Source organism: Dasypus novemcinctus, chromosome 20, assembly GCF_030445035.2.
Source record: "Dasypus novemcinctus isolate mDasNov1 chromosome 20, mDasNov1.1.hap2, whole genome shotgun sequence".
Lineage (NCBI taxonomy): Eukaryota > Metazoa > Chordata > Mammalia > Cingulata > Dasypodidae > Dasypus > Dasypus novemcinctus.
Window position 1 is genome coordinate 50,213,589 of NC_080692.1, and position 15,619 is coordinate 50,229,207.

Sequence of the window (15,619 nt, forward strand, 5' to 3'; positions counted from 1 at the left end):
GTCTCTCTCCCTGGGACTCATCTCTTTCTGTGCTCAGCTGCTCAGGTCTCTTCACAAGGTCAGCTGTAGACTAGCAGGCTCGGCTCTCTTCCTGGGCTGCAGGATCCTGTCTAATAAATGTCTCTCTTCCTCTCTGTTCTCCTTCTCCATGTGTTTATTTCCCAGGGCTCCAGCATCAAAACTAAAAAACTCTCTCCTCTGCATTATCATTGTCTCTAATCAAGTATTTGTAATTAACATATGTGCACTGTCTTTTAAACATACGCTGTTGTATACTTAAGAGACTACAGTGCAGGATAAACCTAACTTTTATGTACAATGGAACCAAAATATCCATGCCAGTCCCTCTATTATGATATTTGCTTTATTGTGGTGGCCTGGAACCCAACCCGTGATTTCTCTGAGGTATGCCCGTGAAAGCAGTAGCTAGTAATCATCTGGCAGTTTCTTCGTCAAGGGCCTTGTCTAAGCAATTTACATGCATTACCTCATTTCCTCCTCACAAAAATCCTAAGACGTAGGCAGTGTTATTCATATTTTACAGATGAGAAAATTGAGGTATGGAAAAAGATGGGTTTCCCAAAATAAAACACATCTAGGAAATGGTAGATGTAGCATTTGAACCTATGTCATTTGGCTCCAGAGTCATGTGCTTATGCTCCAAGCTATAGTGGATTTTTGCAGCAGTGATTCGTAAGACTACAAAAGCCTTTGGGGATAAAGTCCGTGCTTGACTGATGAAGCCTTCCCAGGACTTGGGTGTGTGGAAAGCAGTTCCTGCTCCTGAGTCTGCTTGCCCTGGTTCCAGGCTATTCTTCCTGCAGCGTCCTGCACTACCAAACCAGGAGGAGCATGTGTGTTTCCAAATGCAAAGCACTGATGCCTCCACACGAGCCTCCTGGTAGGCTCTCCAGCAGGGTCTTCACCAGGACAGGATGGGGCAGAGGCAGCCATGCCCACGCTGAAAGGATGGAGGCACGCAGTGTTAGCCTTTCCCCAGCTGAGGTCAGTAGCTTCAACATCCCACCCGCTACCCCTCACCTCCTTGCTTGCTGTCTCCAGAATTTCCCGTCTGAGGAGTTATCCTAAGTAATTGCTCCAGCAAAAAAAACTGGGGCTTTCTGCTTTAATGTGAACAAGTAGGGGTCCAGGCTAGGTGTCTAAAACAGCAGAGAGGAATTTTCAGCTCTGGCAGTGTCTCCTGAGCTTTGCAGCTTTGACTCCTCCTTGCATTTCCATATAACCTTTTCCATATGACAGAAAAAGAATGTATCTTATAGACCATCCACAGATGGTTTGACCATTTTCTCAGCTAGGTAGGATACACTACTTTTATTGCCAATAAACAGAGGAGAACTCAAATCTTATCAGAGCTTTATCCTGAGTTTAACCTTGGATCTGCTGTCATTTTGGAGTATATTTAAAAGCATGCATGGAGAAGAGGGTGGTTATATCCTAAATAAACACATCATAAACACAATTGTTAACCAGCAGGAATTTGGATTTGATTAGTTATGCAAAAGGTCAGTTTCCTTAGGGATTATCTTTAAGGCTAAAAAAAGGACTAGCATGAACTAAACGTACTGCATTTCTATTTTGGTGGTCATTCATCTTTTTTACCCCCAATCTCTTTCCCTTTCTCTGCAGAGAACCTGGCTAAGATCTCTCATAGCACTTACTATGACGTTCTGTTTATGCACATGTCTCCTCTACTAGACCAAGAGTTTCTCAAGGACAGGAGCTGTGTCTGGTACCTTCTAGTATCCGCAGGGCCCAGAATAATACTTAACCCATAAAAGGTAACTTTGCCAACAATTACTGAAAAAGTGCTTTGTAATAAACCACATCAAAAATCAATGTCACACACAAAAAAAGCATTTTTCCTCCAGAGCATGGCTGAGTCTGGATGAGCTCTAGCCCAGCTCAGTTGGGGGCTTCTCCTTCTACAAGCGGTGGTCGGTCCTTGATGCAGGCTGGGATTGGGTCTTTTCCTGGGACCAGCATGAGGGGCAGCCGCTAACCAGAGGCTTCTTTCCACGTGGTGAAGGTAGGAGCTCAAGAGGGCCAGCTCAACAGCACGGCTCGTTTCCAAGGTTTGCCTACGTCATGCCCATTTGCGTTCTATTGACCAAAGCAGGTCACACGATCAACCTCAGCATTAATGGGGTGGAGAACTCTACTCCACTTCCAGTGGAGGAAACGTCAACCACGTGGCGAAGTCATGGGAACAGCGAGAGGTAAAAAGCTGGAAGTAGCATTGCAGCTTATCACAAGAGGTATGCAGTCCATGAGCTCGGGCCTCCTTCCCTGTCTCTTCATACCTTTTTTGAGCTCGTAATAATGACTGCATCAAAGGCTGTGGCATATTTTTGTGTTGCTCAGAATATTATGAATGGTAGGTAGATATTAAATAATTTGAAGTCTAGGAATCATTCCAACCTGATTGGAAACAGGTGGGGCTAGACGCTCTACAAATTGTCATGCTGCCACTGTTTAGCATTTACTTCCACGATGTAGAACTGAGCCATGAAGGAAAGAAAAAGAATAAAGCATGGAAACAGTTTACAGAAATGCCCTTTAGTATATGAACACATCCACAGGTGGGGTCTGTTGTTTTGAGGGCAATGGTTTGAATCAGTTGACTTAACTCAGCTCTCCCCAACCCAGGCGTGACAAATAGATTTTTCTTGCCAAAGGCAAGGGATGCCAGCGAGAGCGCTGAAGCAAAGGCCTCTGGGAAGTCGCTCCTGGGACTCAGGGAATGGCTTGGGCCATGCTCCCAGGAGGCCCGCACACCTGCTTTGCATATCAATTTGCCTGTGCCTCTGGATTTCCAGGTGGTGGTTTTTATTGCTTTCCAAAGCATGAAATTTGAACCTGGGTTTTCCCTGATGTCAGATTAGCAAGAGCACCTTAACAGTGAGCTTTTTAAATAAAGAAGCTATTTCTGGTGGTTACCTCATATTTTAAGAGCCCATTAGAACTATTAATATAGAGGGAGTTTGCTATAAAGCAAGGAGAAGAGTGGGAGGCATTTTAAGTTTCCCTGTTAAAATATTAGGAGTGGCCCGGCTTACACACTTTTTTACGTTACAAACCACAAATGTGATGATAGAATAAGAAGCTTCAGAGGCCCGAGATGGAGCTTCCTGATGACTTTTAAGAGAAACTTAGGATCTTTTATGTCAGAGGAGGGGAATGAAAAAACAGTTTAAGATGGCGCAGGGATGCTGCTGTTGTGAGTGTGAGGTCATTTCGCACTGCAAGTCACAGCTCATGATTCTCATAAACTCAGGCTATTTCAGGGATCACGAGTAATTACTAACAAAACACCACACAGTCTGCGTTTGCACAGGGTACCTTATTTTACCAAGGCTGAAATGTAAAGCAAATAAAATAAAACTTGGCCCCCCTTGCTATGCAAATTGGTTGCCTGGGGTGTAATTATCTGATTAGTCCTTGCTTGTACGTGCAAATTTGATTTAGGGGCCCCTCACAGATGACACCTAACCACTTTGTGGAAACACTGCCTTCACTGTGCAAAGCCCTGCGCCGAGACAACTTTGCAGAGATGTTAGGATGTTTTAGGTGAGAAGCAAGTGGAGTTTGTGGGAATAAGGGACGCAGCCACGTGCATGCAAGTCATCTTTATTGTCCACTTCGATTCTCTTAGGGAAACATGCATTTTAGCCATTATTATCTTTTTCATCTGCCACACAACTTTTCCTGTGGAACGTCCGAAGCCCTTGTGGGACTGCCTTAAAGCTTTACCTGAAATTGGTAGATTTCTAGGGTTTTAATGTCTTATCTCTAGGAAGCAATGATTCTGACTTTTAAAAATGTTTTAGTAATGTCAGGTGGGCTGGAGGGTGAGACATTATGGTGGGTCAGGCCTCAGTACCTGTTGAATTCAAGTTTTATTTTACAGCTGAGAGAACCCAAATTCACACAGAGAAGGACCTGTTTGGGTAACAGAGCTGGCACCACCCAGACTAAATTCCACATCAGCTTCCTCCAGGGCAAATGCTCTGCCCTCCATCCCAGGCTGCTTCTCACAGTACATGCGATTTGATTTTCTCTGCCTGCAAACTGGAACCGAGAGGCACACAGTGGATAGAAAAGCGGATTGGACTGCCAGCCAGTGTTCCACGCTTCCCTCAGCTCAAACCACTGCCACCAGGGAATTTATTTTTGCCCCTCCCTTAAGCTTTCTAAAAAAAAGCAAGTTAGTCTTACTAGAACATCTTCGCTGCACTGAAAGCCGCACTAGCCGGGGTGGCACCTACCAGCCGGAGGTATCTACCAAAATCAGATTTAAAAATCCGCTCCCCAGTCACACGCACCACATTCCCACGCTCCAGAGCCACGTGTGGCTCGTGGCCGCAACGGAACCGCACCGAACACGGCACTCCCTCCCCGCAGAGCGCACGACCGCGCCGGGCGGCTGTCACCGCAGACACGCAGCGCTGCTCCAGCCAGGGCCCGGCGCTGTCACCTGGGGTCTGAAAAGTCCCCCCACGGGCACCGGGGCGGCCCCTGCTGGGAGGCTTGGTCACGAGCGCCTGTTTCGGGTTTTCGAGTTTGTGGTGTTCAAATCAATATTCCTCTCTCAGAAAAACAAGCACATTTTCCATGGCCAAACTGCTACAGATGAGAAACTAGGTGGGGACGGCTGGTCTTTGTTGGAAACATTTCTTCAGATTGTTAAACGACAACCCCACACTTGGAATTTTCCCTGCTGACGTAAAAAAAACAATCAGTGTGTAACATGAGGCATTTTTCTCCTTGTCTCTTTGAGCTTAATAGCTATCCCCAATGTGGCATCATGAGAAACTAGATTTTCCTATCAACTTTACTGATGAAATAAATGCTATCTCATCCCCAAGTCCAATCAATGAGACCATCTTGTCCTTGACCTTGTGTATTGCAAACATAAACTGACACTTGATGCCTCTTGCATTGGCACTGCTAGACAAACAAGTTAATTATTTACTCTTCGAGAACTGCATTATGGTTGCAATGATTTACTCCTCTGGCAATGTAAAATGTATTTGATCTTTTTAGGTTTTAGAAGAGAAAATAATTCCCTTGTGCTGTGATCTACTAGAGTAAAAGTCTTTGTAAAGTAAGGGAAATTAAAATAGTGACAAAAATAACATGAGAACTGCCAGAATGCTAGAGCATTAGAAAAACATAAAAATGATGAAATACAGTGATTTGGTGGAGGAAATGATGAAGACTTTCCTACTTGGAGGCAGTAGGCATCGTGAGTAAGAGGGCAGACTCCATAGTCCGTGCAACTGCCGAGACTCCAAAACCCAGGTCTACAGTTTTCTATGACCTTGAGGAATTTAAGGCAAACCTTCCCAAGGCAAGTCTAGAAAAGTCCTTATGCCTAGGATGCCTTGCAAATGGGTCGGATTTGTGAGACAATCCCTGACCCGGTGTTGCACCTACCAGCGCCTCCTTGTGCTTCTGACCTTTAGTCCTCAACTTCTGCTTCCTCCTTCCTGGTGCTCCATCCGCCCCACTCACCACCAGACAGCAGCCCCGTTCCTGGGGTCTGGACCATCTGGACCGTGCAATGCCAGGTGGTCCTATGGGCTACACGACCTCCAGCTTGGATTCTGGAGGTTCTCCTGAAGAAGATGCACCTTCAGGATGTGTGTCTGATGGGAATTCCTTCAAGGATATCCCAATAAACTAGACACATCTAACCCCACAGCTCTGACGCCCAGGCACTGGGTAGTCCTAACCTGCCCAGGGTCAGCCCCGTAGCACGTGCCTGGCTCCCTCTTCCTTCCAAAGGGCTGAGGACGAGCAGGCACTCAACCAGCTACCCTCATCCCTTTGCCTGGCCCACACGGGAGTGCGATAAATGCTCACAGAGGCAAAGATGTTGGAAATAGGCTCATCTTTAAAGATTTGCAAGGGGCGTTCTGGGGAGTTGAAGTCTTCTAGGACGTGGTCCTTCCAACAAGACTGCCAACAGGTTTGGGGAAGTCAGACATACACATGAGAGTGTGTGGCACTAGAGGAGACACAGTGCTGGATTTCATAGCTATTGAGGAAGATTCCAAAACCAGCCTAGCTGAAGTTCCCACCAGCTTGCTAGGAGGGCTTTCCCGCCCTGTGGCACTGAAGTTCTTCTTGTGTTTACGGCTGTGGGAGGTTCCGTCCAGCCCAGGAGAAGGCCTGGCTCCCAGCAGATAAGCCGAGTTTATGACTGTGAGGAAGGGAGGTAACTAGCTGGTCTTCCTGGCACCAGAGCCGGGAGGGGTGAGAAACAAAGACACCCATGAAATGTCAGAGGGCTATCCAGCTTGCCGTTGGGTTCAGGTGCCTCAGCTGATAATGTGGGTTATCATTTATTAAAGCCGTCATTAATTAAAATAAATGACATTTCCTTGTTGGTAGTTGGTGGGTAGCCACAGTGGTTATGTGCCTCCGTGGAGAAAGTCACATATTTAGGTTCACATTTCTGACTCTTGGGTCTGTTCCCTGCTGGGCGGAGTGACAGAAATGTAAGGGACCCCTGATGTAAGAGAGGGGGCCTATTGGTGGGACAGAGGGTGCAAAAGGAGGAGGCCACGGGCATGGCAGTGGCCAGGCAGAGCTTAGCATATGAACCAGGCCCCAGAGGACGGCATCGTGCTTCATCTTTAAGACAATGTAGGACGAAATTAAGGGAAAACAGGAGAAAACCAAACAATACGGGACACGTTGTATACAACGCCACACTGCGAAGTCTTCTTACTCTATCACCAGAGTGGACGTGCGTCCCTGCGCAGGCTGCCGGGAGCTCTCCTCCACCCCTCGGCCACTCCTCCCTCCCACCGGAAGGGTGGGGCCCTGAGGGGGCCGTGAGGGGGGCCGTGAGGGGCCGTGAGGGGCTGTGAGGGGGGCCGTGAGGGGGCCCGTGAGGGGGGCCGCGAGGGGGTCGTGAGGGGGGCCGTGAGGGGGGCCGTGAGGGGGGCCGTGAGGGGGCCGTGAGGGGGGCCATGAGGGGGCCGTGAGGGGGGCCGTGAGGGGCCGTGAGGGGGCCGTGAGGGGGCTGTGAGGGGGCCGTCGCCTGTGTAAGAAAGTTTGTACGGCGGCTCGAGCATTTTCTGTTCTGCATTTTCCACTGCGATTTCCTTAAAGGCAGAAAAGGAGTCAACAAGGACACCCCTCGTGCTCTGAGGACACGGGAGCCAATTTTCTGGGTGAAATGGGTTTTCTCAGATCTGAAACTGCAAATACGTGGCAGGGCCTTAAGAGGCTGGAGAAAGAAAAAGCCCACAGCCCACAGTCCATGGCCCCACGGCCCACAGCCCACAGCCCACCACCCATGGCCCACAGCTGCACCACCCCACGGCCCCACAGCCCTACGCCCCATGGCCCACACCCCTTGGACCACAGCCCATGGCCCACGGCCCACAGCCCACGGCCCACGGCCCCACCACCCCACGGCCCCACGGCCCACAGTCCTCAGCCCCAAGGCCCACTGCCCCACGGCCCACGGCCCACGGCCCCACCACCCCACGGCCCCACAGCCGCACGCCCCTTGGCCCACAGCCCACGGCCCATGGCCCCACCCACCATGGTCCCACGGCCCACAGTCCTCAGCCCCAAGGCCCACTGCCCCACAGCCCCACAGCTTCTGCAGAGGTGGTGCCTGAGCTGCAGCCGTGGGAGGGCGGGTTCCCAGGGGAGGTGCGGGGTTGCAGAGAGCCCGTGAGGATTGTTCCAGCTTCCTGGAGGGGAGACACCTGCGCTCTGACTTTCGCAAGCTAGACGACTTTTAGGATCCTGCTGTTCATTCTTTTACATCCTTTTTTCACTTTGAATTCAGTAGAGGAGATTTTAAAAAAATTAATTTCCCTGAAGGGCCAAAAGGAAAGGAAATTCTTTTCTGGGAAAGGGGCCTCCTGGATGCAAGTGAGAGATAAACATTCATACTATTGCAGAATGAAAAAGAGGTGTGCGTGTGCATGCACATGTGAGTGCGTGCAAGTGCGCGTGAGGGTGTATGCAAGTATGCATGTGAGTGTGGGCAAGCACACGAGTATGTGCGTGTATGTGTGTGTGTGCAAGTATATGTGTGTGTACCTGTGAGTGTGTGCAGGCGCATGTGAGAGTGTATGTGAGTATGTGTGTATGCAAGTACATGTGAGTGTATGTGAGTATGCACGTGCATGCACATGTGTGTGAGTATGTATGTGTGTAAGCATGTAGAAGTACAAGTGAGTGTGTACAGGTGAGTGTGTACAAGTACATGTGAGTGTGTGTACAGGTGAGTGAGCACATGCATGTGAGGGTGTGAGCATGCATGTGAGTGTGGTCAAGCACATGAGAGTGTGCATGTGTGTGAGTGTGTGCAAGTACATGTGAATATATGTGAGTATGCGTGTGAGTGTGTACACGTACGTGTGAGTGTGTACGTGTGTGAGCGTGTGTACTTTGAGGAGTGAGGGCTTCCTTACACCATGTGAAGACAGCACACACACTAGAGCTGGGGACAGAGGTGAGGCACCGGGGCCCTCAGAAGCCCAGGCCCTCTTCACCTCCCGGCTGCACCTCTCTGCTGACCAGCTCTGCTTGCACACTCTCCTTGTAACGCTGTAACTTTGGCTTCCCCTGCCTTGATGTGATTTTACGCTCTGCTCCCATCTAGTCTTCCGCTTCACGTCCACCGGTTAGCCAGCACGCTTCTTCATTGTCTTTCAGGTCATACTGCTGAGAGAAGACCAGCTGGGCTGTGGCCGCGGCTCGTAGGAAGGACAGATGAGTCCAGTTCACGTATGTCCTTGGGTCAGATATCCACCGCAGGCTGAGCAGGTGGTATGGAACAGGGCCAGAATGAAAGGAGATGGTCACTCCGGGGGCAAAACTGAACAGGGTGCCAAGTGAGTCATCAAGAGAAATGATATTCAACACAATATTAAAAATCAAAGCTAATACAAAAACCCAGCAGGAAAAAAATGTTGAATTAAGGCAGAGCGTTGTCGCGTGTCACCGCGGAAAGGGCGGGCGGTTCCTGCTGCTGTGGCGAGCACGTCAGCGGTTGGGATTTGAGGGTTGCCGACAACACATGAACGGCCTGGATGATGCAGCGCTTTATACACAGTCGTCTTCGATTGCAGAGCTTTCATCAACGTGTCCAACTTGGTTCAAGACATGGGAGGGTGTTTTGCTAAGAGTGTTTAATAAGGGCACACCTTGTCCTTTCTTCGGGCTTCAGTGTGGCTGGCATGGCTCTGATCTTGGATGATGCATTCACCCTTTAAAGAGGGCAGTGAGGAGTCCAGCTGCCCACAGGGACTCCGTGTTTACTACGGTACTCATGCAGTAACTACAGGGACCAGTGGGACAGGGCACAAGGATTTCTTGTGGTTCCGGTGCTGAACTGCAGGTGAAATGTGAAGTGCTGGAATTGGGACCCCCTTGGTGAACCTGCCCCCCTAATATCTTCCAGTGCTAGCTTATCAAGACATATCATCTTTTATTGAGAATGTTACTGGACTGGGGAAGATTGTGAATCAATGTTAGGAGTAAGAAAAACACCAAGAAATTTCAGGAACAGAAGATGAATAATGGAAAAAAGCCTGGAAGAGGGAAGCAGGGCTAGAGTTGGGATGGTTTCGAATGCTGATATAAGGAGTTTTAATTGTGACTTCTAACTCAGGCATTTTGAACTAACAGAAGCATTTGGGTGGTCAGTCCAGAATGAAGACCAAGCCTAGAATTTGGAGTCAGAATCACCTGATTTGAAACGAGCTTTGAGATTTATTGGCTGCAAATCCTTTGGCAAATCGTGTTTCTCCTCCAAACTTCAATTTTGTCATCTGTAAAGTGAATGCCTAAGGTACAGATCATTGTATGCAGAGTGAGAACAATGTGTGGATTTAAAAAATCATTCCATAATTATAAGCTATCAGTGATAATAAGTCCAACCCTCTTACATTTGGTGATTTGATATAAATGACAAGGAGTGCTAGGAATCAGGGACAACTTTGGGGTTTCATCCAAGGAAGACTAAGATGATGATGTTATCGATATTAACTGATACCATATGCTGCATAAAAAATCTAGCAGCCTAGAAACAACGCGTACACATTTATTATGCCACAATTTTCTGGGTCAGGAGTCTCGCTTCAGTTCAACTGGGTCCTCTGCTAGAGGGTTGCTCAAGGTTGCAATCAAGTCAGGGTGATTTCCCGGGAGGCCAACTGGGGAAGAACCTGCTTCCAAGCTCACTCAAATTGCTGGCAGCTCTCATTTCCCTGAGGCTGTATAATTTAGAACCCTTGCTTTGTTCTGGCTGACAGTTGGAAGCTACTCACAGAGCCTTGCCACGGGGCTTCTTCAACGTGCCTGCTGAGCTCATCAAGCCAACAAGGAGACACTCTTGCTCCAGCCTGCAAGCGAGGCTTATACAGTGTAACATCATCACAGGAGTGGCAGCCCATTACCCGTGCCACATACTGTAGCCTAACCAAGGGAGGAACATCCTTTGTCATAGTCTCTTAGTTAAAAGAAGGTCAGAGGGCATTGCACCAAGACGAGGACACCAGGAAGCAGGAAATCTCAATGGGTCATCTCAGGATCTGTCTGCCACAATGAGCTGGAAAATCAGAAGGAGAAAACAATCCTCAGCTTCAAATAATGAGGTTGGTCTTAGATATAATGTGTTCATGACTTTAGCAAAAACAGCAAGCAATTACACGCCAGTAAACAGTTGGAAATGGAAAACCAGAATTCAAAAGAAAAGTTAGGAATGGACTATGAATCAGGTGGTTATCCAATATAAATAACCACTGAAACTGCAGAGGCAGATACAATTCCTGGGAAAGAGGATCAGGAAAGAAGAAAAGAAGAATGAGGATTAAATCTTGGAAAAGCCCAGACCTCTGAGATGTGGAAAGAGGAGATGTGAGGCAAATACCAGAGGGAACCATCACTTAAAGAAGAATAAAATATTAATAAAGATATTCCTTAATGAACACTTAATATATGCCAAGATCACCCAAAGAACTTTACTTATATTGGCTCATGCAATTCTCAGAAAACCCTGTTAAATAGATGCTAATATTATGCCCATTTTATAGAAGTAAATGCTGAGGCACAGAGCATGTAAATAGCTTGTGCAAGGTCACACAGCTACACTGCCTCTAGAACCTGACAACCAGCAGCTGGAAAAGAGAATTGGTGGGGCAGCTTCATATAACTCAGTCCCAAAGAAAGACTAAGCTTGTCCAGATAGCTCAGGCTAGGAAACAAAGTCACTGGATCGAGTGAATACATAGACAATATCAAGAACTGTATCAACAGAATAATGGGTGTGATATCCTAAGTCAGGGCAAAGAGAGGATGGAGGATAAAGGAGTTGAGTATAGACTTAACAACTTCAGAAAAGGGAAAAAATACAATGGTAGAGAGAGAGGATCATGGGGAGACTTGAGTGGGAACCACGGTTTACTTCTCAATCTCATTTTATTCTTGTTGCTTATACCACGTAATAACCATAATTATTAAGGTATTTCCATGCCTGTGTTGATCATACTATTAAGTATTTCATTATATATTCTGAAATATCTCATTATCTCATTTATACATTGGCAGCAATATATCAAAGTGATTAAGAAATCAGACTGCTGTTTCAAATTGTGAGTCCACTGCTTATCTAGTTGTAGGTTGGTCAGCTAGTTAAGATGAACTGGGAGTCTGAAAGTGAGTTACAGTCAAGCTTAAGTTAATTGCTCATGGTTATCTAATCCTCAATCAGAAGCTCTTCATCTACCCCTGCTAGAGGGTTTTTGTCTTGTGCGCTTTCGTGGCTGTGCAGCGGGGATACAGTTCCCAACCCTTTCCTCTTTGCTCTACATTTGGCCCTGGACTTCATGGGAGAACATGGAATTGTTTCAAGGTAGTACGGCAGAAACTGGCACGGAGAATCCATCCCACACAGGTTAGAATCCATCCCACACAGGTTAGTGGCAGGTTAGATTTTTAACATAGAGGGAAAGTAAATCCTGAGATGGGTTCCTTTAGAGATCTGTCCTGAAACTGGCCAGCTGAGGAGTCAGTTTTGGCTTGAGATGTGCCTCCTGGAACCTGGATTAGGAGTAGATTCCTAGTTTAGCGTCCCCAACTGAAGAAGAAACTTGAATCTTGACAAAGCGAGTTAGTCTCCAAATTTCTCATAGCATAGAATTAGGTTCATTTGTAAGTATTCTGCAACGAGTTTCCAGTTCTTTAAATTGTATAGCTATTGTTTGGAAATGACTAAATTCCTGATGTAATGAGAAAGCTTTTTAAAAAATTTCCCCGTTTAAGTGTAATTGCATAATTACACAGGAATAAATAATGGTTGTGACTATCAAAGGATGCTTGAGGCAAATGCACAACCCCAGGAAGCTGATCTTGTCTGCTTGTGAGTGGCATCTTGGCTGGGTGATCTGAGCGTTCATATGAGGAAGCCTGAAGTGCCTCACCCTTTAGCTGGGGGCAAGTCATTAGACCAAGGGCTGTGTCTCAGGTTCCCAACCAAGGAACCGGTGTGTACAACTTGGAGGGGAAATGATCTAAAAGTGCCTGTTGCTCCTCTTTTTTTGTTTGCATTATTCCATGAGGATATTTTGCTCAGGTTTTTTTTTTTTTCTTTTTAAGAGGAAGAAATTACTTTTCTACTTAAGAGCTATTCTTTTTTTTTTCCCTAAAGATTTATTTATTTATTTATTTCTCTCCCCTTCCCCACCCACCCGAAATAATAGTCTCTTCAGCAAATGGTGCTGGAGAAACTAGATACCAATATAAAAATGAATGAAGGTAGACCCCTAATTCATACCATACATAACATTAACTCAAAATGGATCAAAGAACTAAATAAGAATGAAAACTGTAACACTTCTAGAAGAAAAATAGGCAAGCATCTTCTGGACTTTGTGTTAGTCAGTGATTTCTTAAATTTACATCAAAAGCATGGGCAACAAAAGAAAAAATAGAGCAATAATATTTTATTAAAATGAAAGACTTTTGCATCAAAAGATTTCACCATGAAACCAAAAAAGGCCAACCTAATGAATGGCGGTAAATAGTTGGGCATCACATTTTTATAAGGGCTTAATATCTAGAATGAATAAAGAAATCCTATAGCCCAACAACAAAACAATAAATAACCCTATTTAAAAATAAGAATCCCTTATACATTCTATGTAACATTTATGTAATTTAAAGCTTCTTTAAAAATAAAAAATAAAATAAAAAAGACATAACAATAAAATAGAAAAAACACCAGAATAGACATTTCTCCAAGGAAGATAAACAAATGGCCAATAAGTACCTGAAAAGATAATCAACATCAATACCCATTAGGAAATGCAAATCAAAAACACAATGAGCATTCATTTCATACCCACTAGGACAGCTTCTAATAAAAAAAAAAAACATAAAATATGTGTTGGAGGGGATACAGAGAAATAGGAACACTTGTTCATGTTTTGTAGGAATGTAAAATGTTGCAGCCACTGTGGAAAACATTTTGGCAGTTCCTCAGAAAGTTAAATATAGAATTTCCATATGGCCTGGCAAATCCCACTTCCAGGTACGTTTCCAAAAGGAATGAAGGCCGGAACTTGAAAAGATATTTGCACATTGATGTTCACAGCAGTATTATTCACAAATGCCAAAAGATGGATGCAACCTAAGTATTGATCAACAGAGGAGTGGATAAACAAAATGTGGTATATACATATAATGGAATATTATTCAGTCATAAAAGGAATGAAGTTTTGATACATGGAGCAGCATGAATGAAACTTGATGACATAATGTGGAATGAAATAAAGCTAGACACTAAAGAACAAATATTGTATGCTCTCACTTATATGAAATAATTAGATTGTGCAAAATCATAGATTCAGAAATATAGGTTGATCGGGACTGAGTTGAGGGTAGGAATGGGAAGTTAGTGCTTAATTGGTACTGAGGTTCTGTTTGGGAGGATGGGAAGTTTTGGTAATAGCTGGTGGTGATGGTAGTACAATATTGTGACTGTAACTCCACTGAATTTTATATTTGAAATTTTATATGGGAAATTTTAGAATATATATATATACATAATAAAAATTTTAAAACTCTTAGAGCTATACAACACAGTGGACCCTAATATAAACTATGAACTATGGTTAATAGTGTAGTTAGCAAAGTGTAAATAATACGGAAACTGTGAATGGTGGGGGTGGTATATGGGAATTCTGTATTTTCTGCACGATAATTTTGTAAGCCTGCAACTTCCCTAATTTAAAAAAAAGTTAGTCGGGAAAGTTAACATTTGTCTCCTCTTCCCTTGTCTACTTTCTCCCAGCACTCTAATCCATCACAACTACCACTGCGCTTCTAATATTAGCACCTGTAAAGAGAACCTTTTCAGAAAGAACAATTCTGCCTTGGAGGAATGAAAGCCCTCTATAATACTGAGCTGAGCTGAGCAATCCTACGTATTCTAAGGTTGTACGAGTACATAATTCTTTGGGAGGTGTGCAATATATTTCATGTGCAGTATATTCAAATACAACCAATAATAAGGCAAGCTTTACAGCTGCGTTGGAAAGAAAAACAAACATCCGATGAAGAATCAGCACGTGGCGCTGAAGACAATTGGCACAAATGGAGTGGACTAGAGTCTCCTCATGCTTCTTCCTCCTCTCAATGGCAAGAACATGACAGTGCTGCAAAGTCACTCATCACTCTTTGTTCTAAACAACTCAAGTCAAAAGATGACCTTTGGTATGGAAATTTCTCTGTATAAGAAATAAAGAAAAACCTTTCTTTTCAGAAACTAAGGAGGTAATCAGTGGGGAAGATGCCACCTTCTCCAATGAAAGATCCCGCATTCCTGTTGTGATGGCAGAGAAGGCATAGGGGGATTCTGAGAGCCTGCAATCCTTTTAGCAGGCATTTGGCATTTGAAGCAAGACCATTTACCTAGAAGACTGCCTTCTCTTTTAACTTGGTAACCATGGACACTAGCCAAAAGCGATTTTGGCCCATACCTGTCCTTTCTCAGTTCCTCTAAAGAGCGAGGGAATGAGAGGCAGATTACCACCCTGTCCCCTGCTTTCTGTAATAAACTAAAATAAATTTTGAAAATTTACTATTGTAGGATGAAAAACCTTGGAAAAGTACAAAGCTCTGATTGTATGGATAGAAAGTCTACTATGTGATATTTGATAAATATTTTAATTTATTTTATTTTATTTTATTTTTTACTTTTTAAAATGTATTAGGACCTCATCATTCTGACGCCAGGGCACAGAGATTTTAGCTTACCTTCTCTGGTCTGGCACCTTCTTTCTACTGGCAATGATTTTGGCTTGCACAGTTCAGATTTTGAAGAGAGGTCTGAGTCTGATTAACTGTGCCTTTATGAATAACATCCTCGGAGAATTCCAGGCCATATTCAGATTCTTGACTGCCATGGAGCATTGCTGTATGGTTAAGCTTTTTCTTGCAACAGGAGATTCTGACAGTTCATAATTCTTCCAGCTTCTAGCAGCTGTCATCTTTTTTTCTTTTTTTTTTTTTTTTGCTGAGTGATAGTCCTAAACTTTCCATTGTACTCACTGTTCAACTGATT